This window comes from Mytilus galloprovincialis, chromosome 5, assembly GCF_965363235.1.
Source record: "Mytilus galloprovincialis chromosome 5, xbMytGall1.hap1.1, whole genome shotgun sequence".
NCBI lineage: Eukaryota > Metazoa > Mollusca > Bivalvia > Mytilida > Mytilidae > Mytilus > Mytilus galloprovincialis.
The window spans coordinates 82,919,528-82,943,135 of NC_134842.1; the positions used below are offsets into that span (position 1 = coordinate 82,919,528).

Consider the following 23,608-nt stretch of genomic DNA (forward strand, 5'->3'; position numbering starts at 1 on the left):
CATGTCCGTGATGCAGACACAGATAAACAAGAATACTGAAAGAGGTAAGACAAATAACTCTTTTATTTTTCATAAACATGACCTACATGCATTTAGTAGTAGTAAAGCGAGAATAAATGTTCATTTTTTGTACAGATAAGTTATAATATCATTTTGGCTGTAGTAAAAATTGGTGTCTTAATAAATGAAAGTGTCTAGCTTAATGCTCAATTTATGTAAGCATATTAATTTGTGAATATGAAAATTAAAAAAAAAATATACGTTTTCTCATTTAAGGTAGAAAACGAAAACGATGACCCCATTTTCTTATTTTTTTAATTCGATTTGGGATTTTTAGAAAATTCGATCATTCATATTTTGAATACGAAAATATCATTTTCCTTCTAGCACATTCTCATGTCTCGCCGGTAGTCGAAGGGTTTATTAAGTGTTAGCCTTGACCGTCCGTCTGTCTTTCAGTCCGTCACATTTTTGTTTCCGCACTTTTTTAAACTAACAATTTCCTCATCCAAATTTTATGAAACTCGCAGACATAGCTCAAATTTGGGCAGTGAAAAACTTACCGTTCTAAAGTTATTCCCCTTTATAACTTGGAAATTGCAAATTCTTTCGTTTCCGCACTCTTGCTTAAATTCACCTAATGAAAATGTTTGCAAACTCATATACAATGCTAAAACCAAACTTGCAGACAGACCTTGAGCTTAAGCAGTGTGTCAATATCTGTTCTATATTTTTGCCCTTTTATAACTTGGTAAATTGCTAATTTTTGTAATTGATTACACTAACTAAAGTTAGTCTCATGTAAACTATTATAGTGCTATGAATCAAAACACACACAAAGTTCACATTTGGACACTTTATATTTGATTGTCACTTACTGTTCTAGAGTAATGCCTTTAAGTGTACGTAATTAACTTCTCATATATTTTTTTTTAATTTTACATGTGAATTCAATTTGTAAAAATACATTAGAAAATAAAATAAAAAAAAAGGTGGTAACCGTTTACGTTTTTCCGAAACACGCTGTTTACATTTAACAGCACAATACGTCAAAAATACAAAGGACATATCAGGAAAATCATAAGATCGGCAGATATTTTTACTTTATCAAGATTTGCTAATTCGTTGGTCCACAGAATTTAAAATAAAATCGAAATGCGATTTAAAAACAAACGTCGAATGCATTAATGGTGCAAAGAAAGGCTTAGCAACCGTGCTAGTTTTCAATCGATATCTCCTGGATTTTTAACTTTTAGCGAAAAACATAAATGTCACCACAAATTCTACTCCATACCGCTTTTATACCAACCGTACAGTGTCAAAACAAAAATCGTGAGTGTGTACAACACATTTTCCAAATTATTACAAATTCTCAAGCGTAATCTATTTATATTGGTTCTTAATGTTTTAAACCTCGGTTATATTATTTTCATTGCGTAGACATGACTTTTCTAAAAAAATAAAACTCCCTATTTCTGCGTCTGTGTATTTGAAAATAAATAATAATTATCTGCATCTTTTCATCCTCGCCATTTTCAGCGCTTTTTTAGGTATGGCGTACAAAACCAATTATGTTTGCCAGGTTCACACAACTCTGCAATTTTATTCGAAAATTTCCTGTCTCGCTCGCTTTTCATTTTCTTTAGATACACAAAAAAAAGCATGTTACAATGTTTGCTTGAGTTTCAATAACAAAGGAAAAATTCTTGGACCATTATTTGTTAAAATTTTATCAACATGTACAACTTAAATCAATAGAAAACTGCATCTGCATATTATCTTGAGATAATTTGTATGGCTGTTATGAAGTCAAAAGAAGAACCCACATATGAATTTCAGCAAAACAAAATAGATCGGAGTTTTTGATATAACTTCCCCTAGCACAGATCTTCAGTGTTCTGCCTTAGCATGGTAGAGTGTAATTATTAAGCTTTTTCTATAGTGATATGCTTTAAATGTATAGGCGTAAAAAATGCTATAAATGTACGGCCGTAAAAAAAGTATAAATGTACGGATGTAATGCTATAAAAATAATTCCATTCATTATGATGCTTACAAAATATATCTAGTGTACAATAAAATACCTAAAACTTGAAAGTTTGAACTTTCAAAAAATTACCTGTCGTAAAGTATAGTTAACATTTTTTGTGGGTTTTTTTCAGGAAAATAATCCGTGACCCCCTATTATTTATAAGTCATTAGTACTAATGAAAGGCAATTTTCTCATCGAATTTAGCCAATTTTATAGTTTAATGTTTTCCTCAATACGTAATTGATAGGGGTGCCACAGGGATTCGGTTACCCCACCCTTATCATATATTAAGATATTAAAAATTTATACCTTTTCATATATTGCGGAGTTGAAAATGAACATTTTCCCATATTGGTTTGGTCTCTAGTGGTGTGTTGGAAAAGTTAAATATTAAGGTCTAAGATTCTGTATGTAATGTTTACTTACGGCGAGACTTTTGCAGCTTTGAAAAATGACAGGGATTGTCACTTGTTTGTTTGCTTATTTGGTCAAATGTTTTTGTTTAGGCGTTTTTACTTTCTGTTAAACACGAGTCGTATTCACGGTATTGTGTATTAGCTCCTCCAATGCTGAATGTCTTCACGAAAAAAACAAAAACAAAAACAAAGCGGTAAAAGAGTCAGACTAACTAATACGAAAATTTCTTATTGGAGTCATTCTGATAATTTATTTGAAGTTTTTAGATAGCATAGAAATACTTGAATGGATTCACGATAGACCGCAGTAAGTCGTTTCACTTTCATGTACCCATTTTTCCTATCTTGGAATAGTGTGGATAACTTGCGTAACTAACAACGCACGTTTTGTCACTAGAGGCGTGCAATTACGTACACTTTGTTCCCCACTCTAATTATAAGCTACGTCAAATGCTCTTAAAGAGTTTGTTTGCGTATCTACAATCAAGCTCGAGACGGAACATTAATGTCCTCAGACACATTCGTCTTTTATGTACCAAATTTTGACTTGAAAATAGGTTCTGCTGCACGTATTCTTATCTTCCTTTTTTTTTTTGAAAATGGCATATTGTTTTTTTTCTTTTTCATTTTGGCTTCATAGTCTGTCGTCAACTAAATGATAAACCCTTTTGGGAAACGTGTACAACTTGAAGAAGAAGTAACCAAGAGAATAAACCACCGAAACTGTTTTGTTGTCACATTGTTTATTCTGAAAAAATACGCAATTCCTTTGATAACGAACTTTTTATATAGGCAAATGGTCCTCCAAACCTAAAATAATCCTTTTTTTTTCTATCTGATCATCCATGTTAACACCTGATACAATAGAATTAAAAAAAAACACACAAGAAACATAGTACGGTAAACTATAGTTGTTAATATCTGTGTCATTGTGGTCTCTTTTGGAGAGTTGTCTCATTGGCGATCATACCACATCTTCCTTTTTTTTTTAAATATAAATCGATTAAGCGAAATCAAATCCAGGTCTCAAATCAAAACCGAGGGAAATGCCTCAACTGTATGAGGAAAACAACTCAACAACAGAAACAATTAGCTGCTACAAACAATAACGCCAACGTACACATAAAAGAGGGACGAAAGATATAAGAGGGACAGTCAAACTCATAAATCGAAAACAAACTGACAACGCCATGGCTAAAAATGAAAGACAAACAATAGTACACATGACACAACATAGAAAACTAAAGAATAAGCAACACGAACCCAACCAAAAATTAGGGGTGATCTCAGGTGCTCTGGAAGGGTAAGCAGATCCTGCTCCACATGTGGCACCCGTCGTGGTGCTTCTGTGATAACAAATCCGGTAAATAGTCTAATTCGGTAGGTCACATTCATGAAACGGACTATGTGATATCAACTGCCATATTCGTGACTTCACACAGTACATTTTAAAAAAGAAATGATTGGTTGAATCTGGGTTTATGGCTAGCAATATCTTCGGCTTATATAGCAGTGTTAAAAAAAATACCGCTAAAATGACAACATTGTCGTGACAGGAATACTATACAAAAAAACGCAAGAAGACAACGAACAAAGACATACATACATACCTGTGACTTTCTCTTAGTTATGTCCACCCTCTTGTATGGTCACCATTGAATGGTGGCCTTTTATTGGGGTAATCAATCTTCAGATTTGGCCATTTATTGGGGTCATTAAACATAGTTTGATGTTTAATCTAATTATGTTGCCTGTTAAAATCAGTCAAGGTTGAAGTTTTCACTTTGAATGTTTTATTCAAATTTACCTGTACATGTTACTCAGGTTTCTTCTCAAATTGCCATTACACCTTTTCTTGAAAATGTGGATTAGAATGTTGTTATAGTCTTTGTTAATTCATATCATTTGTTGATTTTTCTGTCTTTAAATTTATATGTTTTCCTTTTTATCTAATGTTTATATTTTTTTATGTCATTTTTTATTTTTTATCTTTTTATTTTTTTGCTTCTTATTCCATGTATTCTTTAAATCTATTCATGGAAAGAGTCTTGAGTAGAAATGACAAAAATTCAAAGATTAGTTATTGACTAGCATTTGAAAACAGAATCCTTAAAATAATTATTTTTTTCAGTAAAACAAAATTTGATGTACATGGTATTCAATAGTTCGTTTGTATTATTAAATGAATTATTAACAATTATAACCATGAAACAAATAATTTGACAAGCAACAAATTAGTTGCAACAAATTAGATTATCAGTATCAATATCAATCCTTTTACAATAAATTTTGTTAACAAAGTTGTACAATCTGGTATCTCGATTATGATATTCAGGAAAACTACAAATATAAGTATATGGTATAGGAATAAACAATCTTTGTTTACCTTTTATATTTTTCAAATCTCCAAATGGCTTACCTAGTTACAATCTAATTTTGATAAATGCTAATCATAATAAAAAAAAATGTTCTTATCACTGAATAAAGTAAGTCTTATTAAAAGAAAAAAATGTCTTGTTTTTTTAAACAACTGTAAACTTAACTAATATGTTATCTTCAGTTTGGCTTATTTCGTCAGTTAACGGGCAAAATTATCTCCAGAAAAAAAGTATACTTCTATATAGATTGTGACATTTTTATGGTTATCAATCAAACCTCTTTTTGTTCTGTGTATTATATTGTAGAAACTGCAGGACTGGCATATGCATGATACATATTCACTCCACTAAGGCCTTTTCGATACAGTAAATAATTGCAGGGACTTGAATGAACTAGATTCTTTAAAGACCTTGATCATGTTGATTAAAAATGAATTTTTAGAAAAAAATAAGAATATTTTTGAGAATAAAATTAAAACTTATGATGAAAACAATAAACTCAAATGCTTCATTAAGTAATGATTAGAAACCAATGAATTAGGGGTCATAATTTAGAAATAGAAAATGGTGGATTACAATTCCTATAAAGAATAGAACATAACAACTTAAAGATAATCTTTATGAAAATTGTTAACTTTCTCATAATAATGTCCCTGTTCTGTTTATGAATAAAATCTTAACCAAGAACAAAAAATAAAAGAAATACTAAACCTCTATAACTTGATTATATTGTAATTTGTTTATATGACAATAAAAAATCAATTTTGTCTGTAATGAATAGTTTGGATATACATGTATTTATTCAATAGAGAAATAATGAATTGCCTAAATTTTAGTTAGCATAAGTCCTAAAGATAATATTAAACATTTGTAAAACAATGTCAAATGCAATAGGTATGAATAATTTTGATTTTAGAAAATTGATTTGAGAAACACATGTTCAACGGAAAAAGGCATGCGTTGTGAAAGTTTGCATTAAATAAGAAGATGATATTCATTTATCATTCACTTGCCAAAAATCACATATAAAAAATAACTAAAATTAATAGAATTTTTTAAAAGGTATAACATCAAAACAAACAGTGATGAAAAAAAATTTACAAAAAAAGTAAGAAGCTTTGTTTTCAACATGTTCAAGTAGTTTTATTATTTCGTTTTATTTTAGAATGTTCTTTTCACAGTAATTAAATTTGACAAACACATATATTTTACCTGTGACACTTTACCTGTTAGTTATATAATTTTAACACTTCAATGCAGTTATGATTTCTCTTCATCCTTGACTAGTTTTTGATTTATACCTTGTGTATTAGTTAAGCAACAGGAGGTATAATGATGGAGATATAGTGCCATCAAGGTGACCTTTTTTATGGCCACCATTAATAAGATAATGTCACAAGTAATATTGCACATAGTATAGTAATACATTACAACATGTAAACCACAGAAATATAACAGACAACTCCCATTCATTTACGACAGCACACCAGTACACAAGAATATAGTTATGATTTGTGCGTAACACGTAAATTTAAAAAAAAAAAGATCAAACATTTGGATAAACTTTTGAATGTTTTTATTTATGTATTTTCTCACCATTACAAAAAATTTATATAGTATTGTGTTTAACATATTGTTTTCATCAATGTCGTTTTGATTAATTTAATATGCACGTTTGATCTTCCTCTGATCAAGATTCTTGAAGAAATATTAAAGATCAATGCAAATCGAATAAGTAAAGTCAGATATTTTGTTAGCAATATTTTAGACTTGTTTCGAACCAATAATAATTTTAGTAACCCCTTGCTGCTAGTATTATTTTTATTATGTCGATATGGGCCTGTACCCCTTCTTATAGTCACTTTTCGTTTTCTGTTGAAATTTTAGTGCTGGCATTAGAAATACTTGGTAGGTAAATTGTATCCATCCAGATTGAGTTAAAGCTTTATATGTTGTATGAGAGCTCAAACGTTGTGAAGATTTGTTAACCTGTATTGTTCAGTTGCCGTCTTGTTGACATTTACGTCTTGTTTCATTCATATTTGGTGCTATATGTACATTGTATTATGTCTCTGTAAGTTAATATTTTTGAAGATGACAGTCACATTTGCTCCTTTTGTTTTAGAATTTTTGCCGGTTATTCAGAATCCTCTGGTTTTATCCATGTTGTGCCATTTTAAAATATTCCTCACTATTCCCTGTTTTTTTTTTCTTTTCATAATTTAATTATGTATAGTTTAATAAGCCTTATTTGAAAATGCTATAAAATTATGTTATATTTTCCTAATTTTTTAAAGAAAAAGGGTGCCAATTTTAAAAATATGAAGAGTCTACAGAGAATTATTTCCAACCAAATTTTCAATGACTTACATGTGTACATATCTCGAAAACAAGCACACTGACCCTAAAAAAATTTCCTCCTTTTTTAGGTACAATCAATGTATTACGTACAGTTTTTAAAAAGCTTGTTATTTTAAAACAGAATAGTGAACATCTTTAAGATAGATGTCACAGTGTTCACATCTGCATTTTCTAATACCACCGTGCATGGGATTACTGTGGATTCATTTATTTTTGTGGGTATTAATTTTCGTCGATTGCTGAAAATTTCATACTCATGGATATTTGATTTCGTGGTTTTGCCAATCTCTGTATACAAAGCCTATTGAATGTATTTTATTCGTTGAACATTTGAACTCGTGGTTTACCTGTATCCACGAAACCTACAAAAATTGGTATCCAACGGATAATAATGAATCCATAGTATAAAAATAGCATTATTTCCTTTAAATTATACTGCTAATATATAGAGAATTTCAGATAGCTTTTTCAATATTACACACTGTATCAACACAAGACACCAATATAAGCCAAAGAGCTCTGCACTGTATAATATATAAATGTACTAGATGCTTTTCACATCACATTATACAGATTAGGTGGTTTGATAAATCCTTTGCAAACATCACATGAACTAATATCAATAACATAATATATATATAGATATATATATAGATAAATTTGATAAAGCCTTGGTAAATATGACTGATATGGATGGCTCATACAGCACGATTGCCACTGATTGTATTACATGTATTTATACATGTACAATTGACTCTATTTATGACTTATAACACAGTGGATTCATTTATTTTATTTTCTACCAATTTTCGTGGATTGAGGAAAACTTGCAGTTTCATAGATATTTACTTTCATGGTTTAGCCAAAGTCTGCATACTCGCAAGCCTATGGAAATAATATTATTCCTTGGATATTATTTTAATTCATGGTTTACCTGTCTATGAGTTTGACAATCCCTCTGGTATCTTTCGTCCCTCTTCTATACCCAGAAAATGCACAAAAAATGGTATCCAATAAAAAAATAATGAATTTACAGTATTAGAATTCTATTATAACAGATATGTTGATAGTACCACGGAACCCTGGTGCTAAAAACATTGATACGATGATAATTTGTATACTTACTGTAATTAATTGAACCCTGACCTGAGACATAATATATTGTTACTCTAAGAAGTCTCAGCTGAACCCTAGCTGTAGTGAGATAACAGATTTTTAAACTGTAAGACATCATTATTTTTATTGATATTTAAGAAAAGCTATAAAAAGCTATAATGAAAAATTACTATTAGAAATACTCATACAACTGCATTGTCCTATACTCATATCTTAATTTCATTGATTACATTTTGGTACAGAAGTACAGTTTTTGGGAAAAGACGGCTTCAAGCCGTCAATCCCTTATGGGGTTGACCAGAGTGACATTCCCTCACATCATTCATTTTGTTTTTATAGTTTGGAAAACCCCTCAACAAATCTTACTGAGATTGATGAGAGGGAGACACACAAATGAATAAATTGACTTTAAACACTTTTTTTACACATTTCCCTTCTGTTTCTCTCCAAATTATCGTATCTTGAGCTCTCCTTTACACTATTTACGTTTCTTTTACAATCCGGAAAAATCAGTATGCCGAGATATTCTAAATATACCCAACCTACATTGTATTGTATAGTGACGTCATTGTTGGAATGCCACACTACGCAAAAGCAGGGATATCCTTCACTGGTTATTTAAATCAATCTCAGAGATCGTGCACTAATTAAAAATTGGTATTTGTTAAATTTAAACATAATAATGTTTGCTGTAGATGATTCAAACATCAACATGCAATACTTTAATTTGTAGGTCATTTTACAAATTTACAAATATTTCAAAATGTAGGATTTGGAAACAAGCTTCACACAGTTTACATCAATCATATTGTGTTTTTATTAGTACCTGTATCCCTGTGATGAGAGTGGTAACTGGGAACTTTATCAATGGAAATTTAAAACTGAATAGATTTTTCAGTCCAAACTTTCTTAAGAAAAAAAATTAAAATCTTCGAGTGCTGTCACAGAAAATGGAAAATGGCCCTAGCCTGCAGTTCAGTGGTACACAATTAAGATTTCCAAAAATATTGTAATTGTTGTTAAATGACAGAATTCAGTTGAATTTTAGATGATTAACTATCATCTTTAATCGAATGTTTAGATTTAGAAGATGCAGATATCTTCAATTGGTCCAAATTGAATCCTAAACTAAGGAAACGAAACTACATTACACAATTGATTTCAATATTGTCAACCTTTCTACATGTTCTAGCTGTTCTTTTTTTAATTCTTTATATGAAGACTATCAAAAGATACTCCCCCCCAAAAAAAAATAAAAAAAAAAATTAAATAGAAACAAGGGCCGTCTTTCCCCTCAGAGCTATTCAGCTCTTTGATTTATATATAGATATAGGAAGATGTGGTGTGAGTGCCAATGAGACAACTCTCCATCCAAATAACAATTTAAAAAAAGGAAACCATTATAGGTCAATGTACGGCCTTCAACACGGAGCCTTGGCCCACACCAACCAACAAGCTATAACTTTTTTCCCCCTCAAATCTTGAGCCTCCTCATGGATTTTTTTTATTATGTGATTACTTTGCTGTTTTGATAGTGATTATTTGATTATCAGACCAAATATTTCTTAATTATTTGATTATCTTGTCTTTATTTTTTAGCATAAATTAGGCCGTTAGTTTTTTCGTTTAAGTTGTTTTACATTGTCATTTTGGGGCCTTTTATAATGACTATGCGATATAGGCTTTGCTCATTGAAGGCCGTACGGTGACCTATAGTTGTTTATTTCTGTGTCATTGTGGAGAGTTGTCTGATTGGTAATCATGCCACATCTTCTTTTTTATAGAAAAAAAAAAATTAATGAATATGGGATTATATAAAAATTGTGATTAAGTGATTACATTGACACAGAAATGAGGGTCCTCAATCTTTTAAGATTAAAAGTCTTGAAACTTTATTTGATCAGGTGCTACAAATGTCCGGAAGTCTGGATGGTAAAATATCCAATGAATGTTTAATAGTATTTAAAACAAGAGGGCATTAATTGAAATAGCAACATGTATGACTATCTACTGTCATCTTTGTGTAAAGGAGAAGAATTATATTAAATGATTTGTACATCATTTACATACTTTGCAAGCTTCTTAATTGTTATTTAGTGCCTTTACTACTGTTTGTTGTGTGTCTTTATGACGGATGACCTAGATATTTTTGAAGCATGTTAATCATAGTTATTATTTTGGAGAAATTTTTTTATACTGTTGACATTTATGTCAGAGTTCTGTATTTTACAAGCTGTATTTTTACCTTTTAAACATGTATTTTGTTTGAATTAAAGTTGCATTGAATTCTACATTTGATATTGTATTCGCATAGTGATCACAACTATATAGCATTTATTTGGAACAATGTATTCATAATGTACCTTGAGATGTCTTGTCACACTTGTTTGAAACGTTTTTGGTTTTCGTTTGTTTGTGTTTTTATTTTTTGCTTTTCCAAATCAGATATCATTCTCAAGTAAGAATACAGCTGTGAGGTTTCTCATAGCAGATCTTCACATCTTTAGCACTTTTGTCCAATTTGGGCATTTTGACTTATTTCCACCTTTGGAACGATCTCCGGACCAACGCCTTAAGCTGAGACTGCTATATAATAATAGTCTCAGTCTAAAGTATTAAATGTTGCGAGTTTGAGACCCTACCTGTACCTGTGCAAGGTAAACACTTAAAAAATGATATTTTAAGAGTAAGAGCAGAGACTGTTCAGATCCAGTGTTCCATCTTAAATCTGAGTCCAGTAGGGTATTAGTGAAAAAAGTACACTTGAGTGCAGTGCTGTTTATTTTTTCGGGCTCCATGATAGTATGCTGAGTTTATTTTCCATTCTTTTTTAGTAGAGTTTAATGAAGCTACGGTACTGAACGCTTTTATCACTTTGCATGATAAGAAAACTAACCTGTCTTGGTTAGCATTTTATAGGATGACACTACAAGAAATATTGCATAGGTTTGGATACACGAAAAGAACAGGTTAACATTCGTTTTTCATGCACCACCAAGAGACATTATGTTTTTCGGTCTGTGCGTCCGTCTGTCCCGCTTCAGGTTAAAACTTTTGGTCAAATAGTTTTTGATGACTATCAACTTGAAACTTAGTACACATGTTCCCTATGATATGATCTTTCTAATTTTAATGCCAATGAGTTTTGACCCAAATTGTACGGTCCTGTGAACATAGAAAATGATAAAGCCTGTGGGGCATCCGTGTACTATGGAGACATTCTTTGTTTTTTGTTAAAATATCACTACAAACCAGTAAAAGTCTTAAATGACCTCTATCTGTACTCGACTGCACTGATTTTTACTCGAACAGTCTGAATTGGTCTGAATTTTACTCAACATTGCTCGACCCCATTCTTAACCATACTCGACTGTTCTGATTTGTACTTGATCCTTATCTTTGCCATTGCAAATAGTCTAAACTATTACTCGACCAGTATGAAACAGTCTTACCCATTCTCGACCAGTATGAAACTTTCTTAATCCCATTTTCGACCTGTACTTGAACTATTTTTTTCATTCGAAACCATACTCGACCAAACGTCTGAACAATATTCGACCAGTAGTCACCATACGTGACCAAATAGTTTCTACTTTATTTTAAATTTGACTGTTAAAATAAACTTCTTTTAAACTGACATGACAACAGCCACAAGAAAAAATAAAGATATATATAATTATATAAAAACAGATTTGTACATCCTTACATGATTCTCAGATTAATCAAATAGAAATAGTTAAATCAAAATCATCTAATATAAAAATTTTGTTATATTAATTTTAAAAATAAAAAAAGATTTTATTTTACTTAAAAACCATATAATTATCTTTTAATGAGGTAACAACAGCCAGCAAAATCACTGACATTGTTTAGCCTTATATTAGAAAAATATATATAATATTATAGTTTGTGTATTATCTTACCTCCTATAGATTTATAGAGATATAGTTGGTTAAAGGACTACACGTGGTGACTATGTATATTTGATTTAGGGTGTCCTAAAAAAATATAGGGTTAACAACCATACATGGTTAGTTACCATATGGGGTTAGTAAGAAGTAAATAATAAGTTAATAAAACATAATTAAAGCTAACAAGTTGTTATTGTTGGCATAACGGAGTTACTTCCCTCTTTCAAAACAAACGAAGAAATCTGAAAGGATTCAACAGACGAAGCAATTGATACATGTAAAGAACGATTGAAATAAATTCCTAAAACAAATTTAAAGCTAAAAAGTTTCTATAGTTGGCATTTGTTTTTTGTATAGACAAATGTTAGTAGGATATCTTAATACTAATAATGGAAGACTTGATCACTTTGATAGGCCGTTAGTCAAAATACCGCATGTGAAGATATTTGGTAAGATAAATTCGTTACACGGTGTGCTAGTGACCTAATACGATATATATGGGGTCAGAAAATTTCATATGTGGATTCGAACTTCGCTCTCAACCCATATGGAATTTACTGACCCCGTATGCATATATATTGTATTAGGGACTAACACACCGTGTAACTTATAATATAGTATATATAATTTAAATCAAATTGAAAGAAGAATTAAAATTTAAAGAAATTAATAAAATTGTTCTTCTGATAAGTGGTGAAGTAAATAATATATCCTGCTTGGGACAAACTCATTAAACAGATCACACTTGGTCAGAGAGTAACTCAGGAGAGTAATAGATTCTTAATAGCATTCATCCAAATTACAACATCCTGTTAAACTTAAATCTCAAGGCCTTTTGAATTCACTATATAGGTAATACACGAGTTATGAAAAATAGGACTTTCCTTTTTCATGTAAATCACTCTTGTAATGAGGTAATCAAACCTGATTAAAGTTTTCGTATGTCATGTCTTTAATTCTTACAAACATTATTTAAATTTAATTAAAATAAATATATTGTCACTGCAATTTTGGAACACATTTTCTTTTTGTAAAGGTTATCAAGGATTACAATGAAAGTTTTATTATCATGATTATATTAGATTTTTTGTTTTAATAAATACAAAGATGTCATGTTTTAAATTTATTAAGTTAATGTATATTATATTTTTTATTAATATTTTATTGGAAAAATAAGGTTCACTGCATTATAAATTAATTCAACTGACACTCTAAATATACACTAGGCTTTAAGTTTAAATGAAAAAAAAAAAATGCCCAGTAACCATAACACATTATCTAAAATATTAAAAAACCAAAAAACACTTTGAAAATATTATAGTAGTTTCAATTCAGCTTTGATATAATTTGATCAGCTTGTTTTATTTTTAATTCAAATGTGATATCTATATGTAAATATGCAATTCCTGTAATTGTTGATGAATTCGATGATGATGATCATCATCACGAGCATACTGTAGACACTCGCTTATAAATCGAGAATTTTGGAACATGGAGAATGAAATAATAGATTCAGGATACTTATATAGGAGAGATCTATTGCCAGGATAAATTCCTCATCGAAACCATCTTTAATCGCACATATAGAAGAAAGTTCCCTTTTACCGACAAAGGTTTATACACCATGCAGAAAATCTAAGTTGGGAATGATTTCCAAGAGACAATCACTGCCCTAGCTAAATGTGTGACAAGCCGTTCTATTACTTATTCTAACTTCAAGATATCTCATAAATTATACAAGATATCTCATACAAGTTTTTATTAAAGATCTTGTAAACTTTTTGATATATCTTATATACTTTATTAGATATCTCATATACTTTAAAAGATACATCATATACTTATAAGATATCTCATATAGTTTATCAGATATCTTATAAAGAAAACTATAAAATATGTCTTATAATTATATGATACATCTTATAAAGTATATGACATTATGTGAAGATATAAATATTAAATGATTATGACAAGCCGTTTTAACTATTTATTATAACTTCAAGATATCTAATAAACCTTATAAAATATTTTGTATAGTTTAGAAGATATCTCATATAATTTTCTTTATAAGATATCTTAAATCAACTGTAAGAAATATATTATAAAAATTGTAAGATATCTTATAAACTATATGAGATATCGCATACAGTATAAAGTATATACAATAAATTATATAAAAAATATTTATAAGATATTTTATCTAAAAATAGGAGATAGCTGATAAACTTCATAATATATCTGATAAACTATATAAAATATCTCATATAATATATAAGATATCTTATAAAAATGAAATTAAATAAGATATCTTTTATATTATATGAGATATCTTGAAATTCGAATTAATAGTAAAACGGCTTGCCATAAATACTAGTTAATCTTTAGTGACCAACAAACGTTCCTATACCATATCGTGTGATGAAATTTCCGACAGGATGCTTATACAGATCATACACACATACATTGTACATCGTTCGTTTATCATCCGCATTCAACTTTCGGACAGTGCATGATTTTGCATTCGTACATCGTTCAAACATCATTTGATTTCTGAATGTCATCTAATATGACTGTAATTGTATCAGGCCAATGTGCATTTTATTAAAATATGGTATTAATATATATTTGATAAATAATACAAATATAGATATATTTTGATAGATACATTTTATTATTAAATCAATAGACGAGATGATAAACTTCACACTATTCTTTGTCAAAACCAGTATGGCGACGAAATTTGTTCCATTGTTTCTTGTATTCCTCTCTTCTCATGGCTTTTTACTGGATAAGACACAAAGCAGTAGTGGTCAATCAGGAACACAGAATCAATATGTGACAGCGTCAGAATTTTATGGCGAGACCAAGACGAGACAATTGGAAGATCAACAATTACGTCACTACGTCGACAATGCTCTTGCAATGCTTACCTCTCAACTGGAACACAAGTTTGATGCTCTCGATCAGAAATTAATTAGTGGCGAAAATCAAAGCGTTTCTAGCCAAGCATATGAATCGCTACACCAAAAGTACACTGATCTTGAGCGCAAATATACGGATTTAGAACTTAAATATAAGTCAGTGAATAACGAATTCAATTTAATCAAAAGCCAATTTGTGTCAGTGCAAAACAAAACCCGTGAAAATAGAAACGACATTCATACGTTGAAACAACTTGGAAACATCAAACCATTGCAGGAAATTCAAACTATACAACAGGACTTAAAGTCAGTGTCCGCTCAAACACACTCTCTGACTGTAAACGAACGTGCGCGTGGTCAAGATTTTCTTGCCTTATATAATATTACTATGAACCAAAAATCAGCATTGAGTGTATTAAATGCCACCTCAAGGGACCAGTTAATGAAGCTTCGAGAACTAGAAACGGATAATTCTAAGCAATTATTGAGACTTGAACAGAATCACAATTCGACAACATCTGGTATCATCAGTAAGATTGAAGCCATGGAGAAACAGGAGAATAAGACCATGTCCGTGATGCAGACACAAATAAACAAGAATTCAGAAAGAGGTAATACTAACGAAACCTTTATTTTTTTCATGAAAATGACCTTGATGAATTAAAGTTCCAAACAGTGGGAACATATGCTCAGTCTTTCTACATATAAGTTATAATATCATTTTTACTGAAGTACAATTTGGTGTCTTAGTTGGAAAAGTCTAACTAAATGCTCAATTTATCTTAGCATACTAATTTAAAAATATAAACAATCAGAAAGTTTATTCATTTTCTCATTATTTAACGTAAAAAACGAATACGATAACCCCATCTTCTTATTCTTATTTCGTGATTTTTTTTTGGAAAGATTAGAACTTGTTCTAAATCTTTACTTAGGCACTGGCCTTCCTAACAATAAGACAGGTTAGCTACTATTACTAAATGTATTCACACTGAATTAATTTATCATAGATACAAGGACTTAATTTTATATATACACCAGACGCGCGTTTCGTCTACAAAAGACTCATCAGTGACGCTCGAATAAAAAAAAGTTAAAGAGGCCAGATAAAGTACGAAGTTTAAGAGCATTGAGAACCAAAATTCCTTAAAGTTTTGCCAAATACAGCTAAGATTATCTATGCATGAGGTAGAAAAGCCTTAGTATTTCAAAAATTCTAAATTTTGTAAACAGTTAATTTATAAAAATAACCATATAAAAAAAATCCGTAAGGGTTCCACGGAACCCAGTGTCTCGCCTACTTTTGCTGTTAATCGCAGACTCAACAAAAATGAGGAAAAACATCAATAAACATTTCCCTCTCGATACTGTCTTTTGATTGAAAGAAGCTTCCAAGTTTGGTAAAAAAATCCAGTATAGTTTATGAATCTAATAAATGTTTTATACACTTTAACTGCAGACTGTATGTAATGTTAACTGGAAGAAAAATTAAGTCCATTTATAAGTAAAATACGGAAAAAGTGAATTTTTTTTTGCAAAATTTACTTCTGAATAATATCTTATGATTAGAAACAAGCTTTTATCTAAGTTTGGTAGAAATCCAGGATAGTTTAAGAACATTATAAACATTTTAAAAACTTAAACCACAGAGTGAATGTTTTGTTTCTGGCAAAAAAACTAAGTCCATTTATAAGTAAAATACGGAAAAGTGGAAATTTATTTTTACACAATTTTCTTCTTAATACTATCTTATGATCATAAACAAGCTTCTGTCCAAGTTTGGTACAAATCAAGGATAGTTTATGAAAGTTATTAAAATTTTTAAAACTTTAACCACAGAGTGAATGTAAGGTTTCCTCGCAGAAAAACTAAGTCCATTTATAAGTAAAATATGGAAAAAATGGAATTTTATTTTTACAAAATTTACTTCTGGATACTTGCTTATGATCATAAATAAGCTTCTGTCCAAATTTGGTAGAAATTCAGTATAGTTTAAGAAAGTTATTAAAATTTCAAAAACTTTAACCACAGAGTGAATATTTGTGGACACCGCCGACGACGACGGAATGTAGGATCGCTTAGTCTCGCTTTTACGACTAAAGTCGAAGGCTCGACAAAAATGGATATATTTTTGGAGCAGTTCATAAAAGAATATATATGTCATTAAGGTGTGTTCATGTGCAGGCTTTTTATACGACTGCAAAAATTTTAATTTTTTGGTCGTATATTGGTATCACGTTGGCTTCGTCGTCTGCGTCGTCGTCGTCCGAATACTTTTGGTTTTCGCACTATAACTTTAGTTTAAGTAAATAGAAATCTATGAAATTTTGACACAAGGTTTGTGATCACAAAAGGCAGGTTGGGATTAATTTTGGGAGTTTTGGTTATAACTGTTTAGGAATTAGGGGCCAAAAAAGGGCCCAAATAAGCATTATTCTTGGTTTTTGCACAATAACTTTAGTATAAGTGAATAGAAATCAATGAAATTTAAACACAAGGTTTATGAACACAAAAGGAAGGTAGGGATTGATTTTGGGAGTTAAGATCCCAACAGTTTAGGAATTAGGAGCCAAAAAGGGGCCCAAATAAGCATTTTTCTTGGTTTTTGCACCATAACTTTAGTATAAGTAAATAGAAATTTTATGAAATTTAAACACAAAGTTTATGACCATAAAAGGAAGGTTGGGATTGATTTTGGGAGTTTTGGTCCCAACAGTTTGGGAATAAGGGGCCCAAAGGGTCCAAAATTAAACTTTGTTTGATTTCATCAAAAATTGAATAATGCGGGTTCTTTGATATGCCAAATCTAACTGTGTATGTAGATTCTTTATTTTTGGTCCCGTTTTTAAATTAGTCTACATTAAGGTCCAAAGGGTCCAAAATTAAACAAAGTTTGATTTTAACAACAATTAAATTCTTGGGCTTCTTTGATATGCTGAATCTAAACATGTACTTAGATTTTTGATTATGGGCCCAGTTTTCAAGTTGGTCCAAATCAGGATTCAAAATTATTATATTAAGTATTGTGCAATAGCAAGAAATTTTCAATTGCACAGTATTCAGCAATAGCAAAAAATCTTCAATTGTACAGTATTGTGCAATAGCAAGAAATTTTCAATTGCACAGTATTGTTCAATAGCAAGAAATCTTCAATTGCACAGTATTGTGCAATAGCAAGTATTTTCAAACTCACAGTATTCCGCAATAGCAAGAAATATCTAATTGCACAATATTGTGCAATAGCAAGAAATTTTCAATTGGAGTTATCTTTCTTTGTCCAGAATAGTAGTTGAATCAACTTAAATCATTGTTTTATACAATATACAATGTATTTTCACTTTTACTACCAACTGATAAATTAAAACAATCTTTATCATTCAGTGATAACAAGCACTTTTTTTTACATTTTAATATTTTATAATGTATTTAAATGAGCAGTTATTGTTGCAAACTCCATTAGAAATTTGAATTGAGATCAGTTTTGGAAAAAGGGAAAGGGGGATGTGAAAAAAAATATTGGAGGGGGTCAATTTTTCTCATTTCAGATTTCATAAATAAAAAGAAAAAATTCTTCAAACATTTTTGTGAGAGGATTAATATTCAACAGCATAGTGAATTGCTCAAAGGCAAAAAAAAATGTTTAAGTTCATTAGACCACATTCATTCTGTGTCAGAAACCTATGCTGTGTCAACTATTTAATCACAATCCAAATTTAGAGCTGAATCCAGCTTGAATGTTGTGTCCATACTTGCCCCAACCGTTCAGGGTTCAACCTCTGCGGTCGTATAAAGCTGCGCCCTGCGGAGCATCTGGTTTTTAAAACATTTTGATTAGGTAATTGAGTATTGATACAATACGAGCATGATTGACAACTGTCATTATCAACAAACAATCAGAGACGAGGTAAACCTTTAATTACAATGCCACACCTCAATCAAATTGACTACATTACCTTTCAACCTCTGTGTTACATAATTATACTCTAATATACAACTCAATATACAAATATTTGACCTCATAATTGAATACACAAATGTTAGATGTTTGATATATATCAGGATGATAGATGCATTTATTACATATTTCTTTTGATCTACATTACATAAAGTGATTCTATAAAAAAGGAAATATGAATATAGATATGAATAATTAAAAGGTATTCAAGTAAGGCCTAATAATTCACTTAATAAATTTCCAATCATCATCTGTAATTAATCAACAATTTAGATTAGTTCATTTATTTTTTTTATCAGGATTTGGCGTGAAACAGTTTTAAAATTTAAAAACTTTTAATTATAACAAACCATTGTTAATTAGTTTATTCCCCATCAATCATAATGTCCATTTTAGTCATTTGAACTTTTATTAGAAGTGAATATATAATTTTGCAATCAAGAAAGAATCCTGTTTTCAATAAAGATAAGTTTTTTAATTTGTTTACGTTGAAAAAGTACACTTTCAATGCCCTGTGTTGAAAAATACTTTAAAAATTGAGGCACTCTACAACTTTTAAGCTTCAATGTCATATTAAGTGTGAGTTCGTGGTCTAGTGGTTAAGACCGATGGCTACAGTGCTGAAGGTCCGAGTTCGATTCTCACTCGGGGTGCTAAAAATATCAATACATTAGAAGGGTAATTTTCACCCTCTTACACACATCTCTGGTACCCAGACCGGAGTTTAAACTAGAATGGGTACGTTGGGGGCCTCGGTTGGTCAAGCTGTCCCCTACTTTGACCTGGAGATCAATCTTCTGATATCTCTCTGGTTTGTCTGTTTCCACCGAGTGGCCCGGTGGTTCTCTCCGAGTACTTCGGCTTCCTCCACCATAATAACAGACTTCCCGGTGTCCTAGCACACCCTTTGTGTTGGTTGGGGATTGATTGTCCTTGTAAAAATAATTGTATAAATATACGTTAGTGACACATCTCCATTAATCCCGTTAGGGAGTGTACATGGATGACACTGTACCCTCGCAGCTTTCGAGGGGTTCTTCGGATATCGGAGGCATTTACCAGTACATACATACATACATAACCTATGTTTCAACTTACAAAATGCCACAAAACAACATTTTAAGATTATTTTTGTTGACACTTTAACGTTCTTAGCTGTTTGTCTAGATTTTATGTCTTACAAGGATAGTTGGTATCATTTACTTAGTAGAAGAATTTTTGATTTGCAATTTTTTTGTTTTTTTGCAACATGTTCAGAACAGGCAACATTATTTGGATAAGATATAAACTGCAGTTTAAATAAAATGTGTAAATTTAGAGAGCCATATTATTTAATTTGAGCTAATTTCATCCTCATACTGGATAAACACTTTTCCTTCTAAAGACCTGTTTTTAATGCCATTTTCTTCAATAGAGTTTATTAATGTTCATTCATCCCCCCACCCACCCCTATCCATTAATATGTAATTATTCAAACTACTCTTCTAATCTTTCCTTGAGTGATTTCCATCACTTTGATGTAGAGAATTCATTCATTCAGATTTTGAATACGAAAATACAATTTTCCTTCTAGTATATTTTCATGCCCCGCCACTAGGCGAAGGGGTTATTAAGTCTTATCAAATTAATATAACATACAAAAACAAAAACAGCTCGCAGGCAGAGTTTGAAAAAAACAAGAAACAAAAAATAATCTTCAAAAGTTTGTCGTGTATCTATAATCAAGCTCGAGCGCAGAAATGTGTGTTCCCAAACACCTTCATCTTTTATGTACCAAATATTTTGACTTAAAAATAAGTTCTGCTGAGCGTATCTTGTTTATTTTTTCCAAAACAGAATCACTTCATTTTGGTTTTATAGTCTGTCATCAACTAAATGATAAACCCTTTTAAAAATCGTATACAACGTAAACATGAGAATAAACCACCGAAAATGTTTTGTTGTCACAGTTTTTAATCGGATAAGTTACACAATTCTTTTGACAACGCTTTTTTTATAGGCAAATAGTCTTCCAAAACTTGATTATCAATTAGATATTAATACCTTAGACTGCGAAATTTGAAAAAAAGAAATATAGCATTTACATTTAAACAAAACCTGTTCCATTTCTAAGTTTTAATTAAGTTTGTTTTCCTTTTTTGTTCAGTTGCCATGACCGCTCATCCATCGCATACAGGAACAATAAGCAATACCATAATGAAGTTCGACGATGTAAAGTTTAGTGTTGGTGTTACCAACCTGGCCACATACAAGTCCACGGGAAAATTTACATGCGAACAAGAAGGATTTTACATTATATCAGCTTCTGTGATGTCTCGCACTAGTGGTGCGCGTTATTGGATTAATCTGAATGGGAATTATATTTCAGATACATACATCAGCCAAAACAGTAATATCTACATACATACTGGTGCAGTGACTGTCACCCGGAAGTTAAATCCAAATGACCAAGTCTGGTTGTATGCTTATGGGTCTTGGTATCTTTATGGTAGCATGTTTTCAAAATTGTCAATAATCAAAATAAAATGAATACATTTATAATCCAGCTTTGAACAAATTATTTTTATAGATGATAGTAATGAGATAACATTATGCTCCAAAGTACATGAATGTGTATATTTATTTTGAGTGATAATCTGTGATGTCAACAACCAAATAATTTTCTATGTAATGATTAATTTTGTATTTAATGAATCTTATTTCCAAATTAAATGATGATATACAATTGTATACTGAATTATGATATATTCCTTTTTAAAAAGAGATTATTTTCCTCATTTTTTTCATTCAACTTATAAAAAAGAAGATGTGGTATGATTGCCAATGAGACAACTATCCACCAAAGACCAAAAACATTAACAACTATAGGTCACCGTACGGCCTTCAACAATGAGCAAAGCCCATACCGCATAGTCAGCTATAAAAGGCCCCGATAAGACAATGTAAAACAATTCAAACGAGAAAACTAACGGCCTCATTTATGTAAAAAAATAAACGAAAAACAAATATGTAACACATAAACAAAAGACAACCACTGAATTACAGGCTCCTGACTTGGGACAGGCACATACATAAATAATGTGGCGGGGTTAAACATGTTAGCGGGATCCCAACCCTTCCCCTAACCTTGGACAGTGGTATAACAGTACAATATAAGAACGAACTATAAAAATCAGTTGAAAAAGGCTTAACTCATCAGATAGACAAAAAATACAAGTGGACGTGGCCTGCACATTTGTTCTCTGTCTGATCGAGATTTGAGTTCAAGATGGCCACCAGCAGGGGATTGAGACCCTATAGAAAATACATACAAGTGCTTCTTATCGAGGAGCGCTGAATGGAATGAAAGCTAGCAAACATGGAATAAATGTTCCTTATAAGGTGCTGATGAAGATCTAAATACATGTATCTTTATATATTGAGATATACTGTAAACTTCAAACTTGTCAAGAAATGTAGATATACACATATTTATTAATTAACTACACTGTTATTGGACTTAATATGATGAAAACTGCCTATGCAATATAATGTGTAAACTAGGCCAATACAGAATAACTCGGCCAATACAGATTTTTTTCTGTATTGGCCGAGTTATTCTATATTGGCCGAGTTGACACAAGTGCAGGAATTCGGAACGTCTCTAGATTTTACATCGAAAGTCACGATAAACACAAACTGAAAGTAAACAGTTGTTTTGAAGACGCAGTTGTCATTTTTTTAATAGTGATCTTAAACATGCTGAAAATGTCAGTATGGCATACATTTCAGGCGAAAGACGGTCACATTCATTTAAAAGGTATTTTGAAAGCAGACGATAGAACTATTTCAGGTTTGGGGAACGAGTAGATTATCACAAAGTTCATTTCTTGACGACCTCATAATTTCACGATTGTACACATCGATTTTAAATTAGTTTCTGCATAACACATGCAATGGCAGTACCTTTCCAATTACTATTTATGTGTTGCGTCTAAATTTAAGTTGTAACACTTTATAGTGACTGAAAAGGGTAGAAAAATTCATCAGATGAGAAAATGCTGAAGACACCTGGAAACAGCACCAGATCATTATGTATTGCATCTAATACAAAGAAACAAACTGAGATTTGGATAGTTCCACTTCAAGGTAAAAATATTTATCTCTTGAAATGATATTAAAAAAATATTGTAACACTGTAGTTAATTAATAAAGATATTATTACGTGTATTTCTGTATTGGCCTTGTTATTGGTCCTCGGCCAGCTGTATTGGCCTTCGGCTTCGCCTCAGGCCAATACAGCAAGCCTCGGACCAATAACAAGGCCAATACAGAAATACTTACGTAATAATATCATAATATGCATTAAGTCAACACGAGCAAAATTGTCAACTGACATCTTGTTGGATTTATTGTTCTTATAAAGTCATTTTAGACAATTTCAAAGAATTTATCAGTAATTTCTGTAAACTTTACAAAAGTTTTCTGTTTTTGATTAAATTACGGGGCCAATATCAAACCGAATGTGGCCTAAATCAT

General features: G+C 30.9%; 1 long non-coding RNA gene across 1 annotated transcript; it reads left to right on the forward strand.

Annotated features, from left to right (window-relative positions):
• The first annotated feature begins 14,908 nt into the window (after positions 1-14,908).
• On the forward strand, positions 14,909-21,820 carry LOC143076532 (uncharacterized). The gene is made up of 2 exons (XR_012978686.1): positions 14,909-15,746; positions 21,237-21,820. It is a non-coding gene; the product is annotated as an uncharacterized LOC143076532 (long non-coding RNA).
• Positions 21,821-23,608: the final 1,788 nt, after the last annotated feature.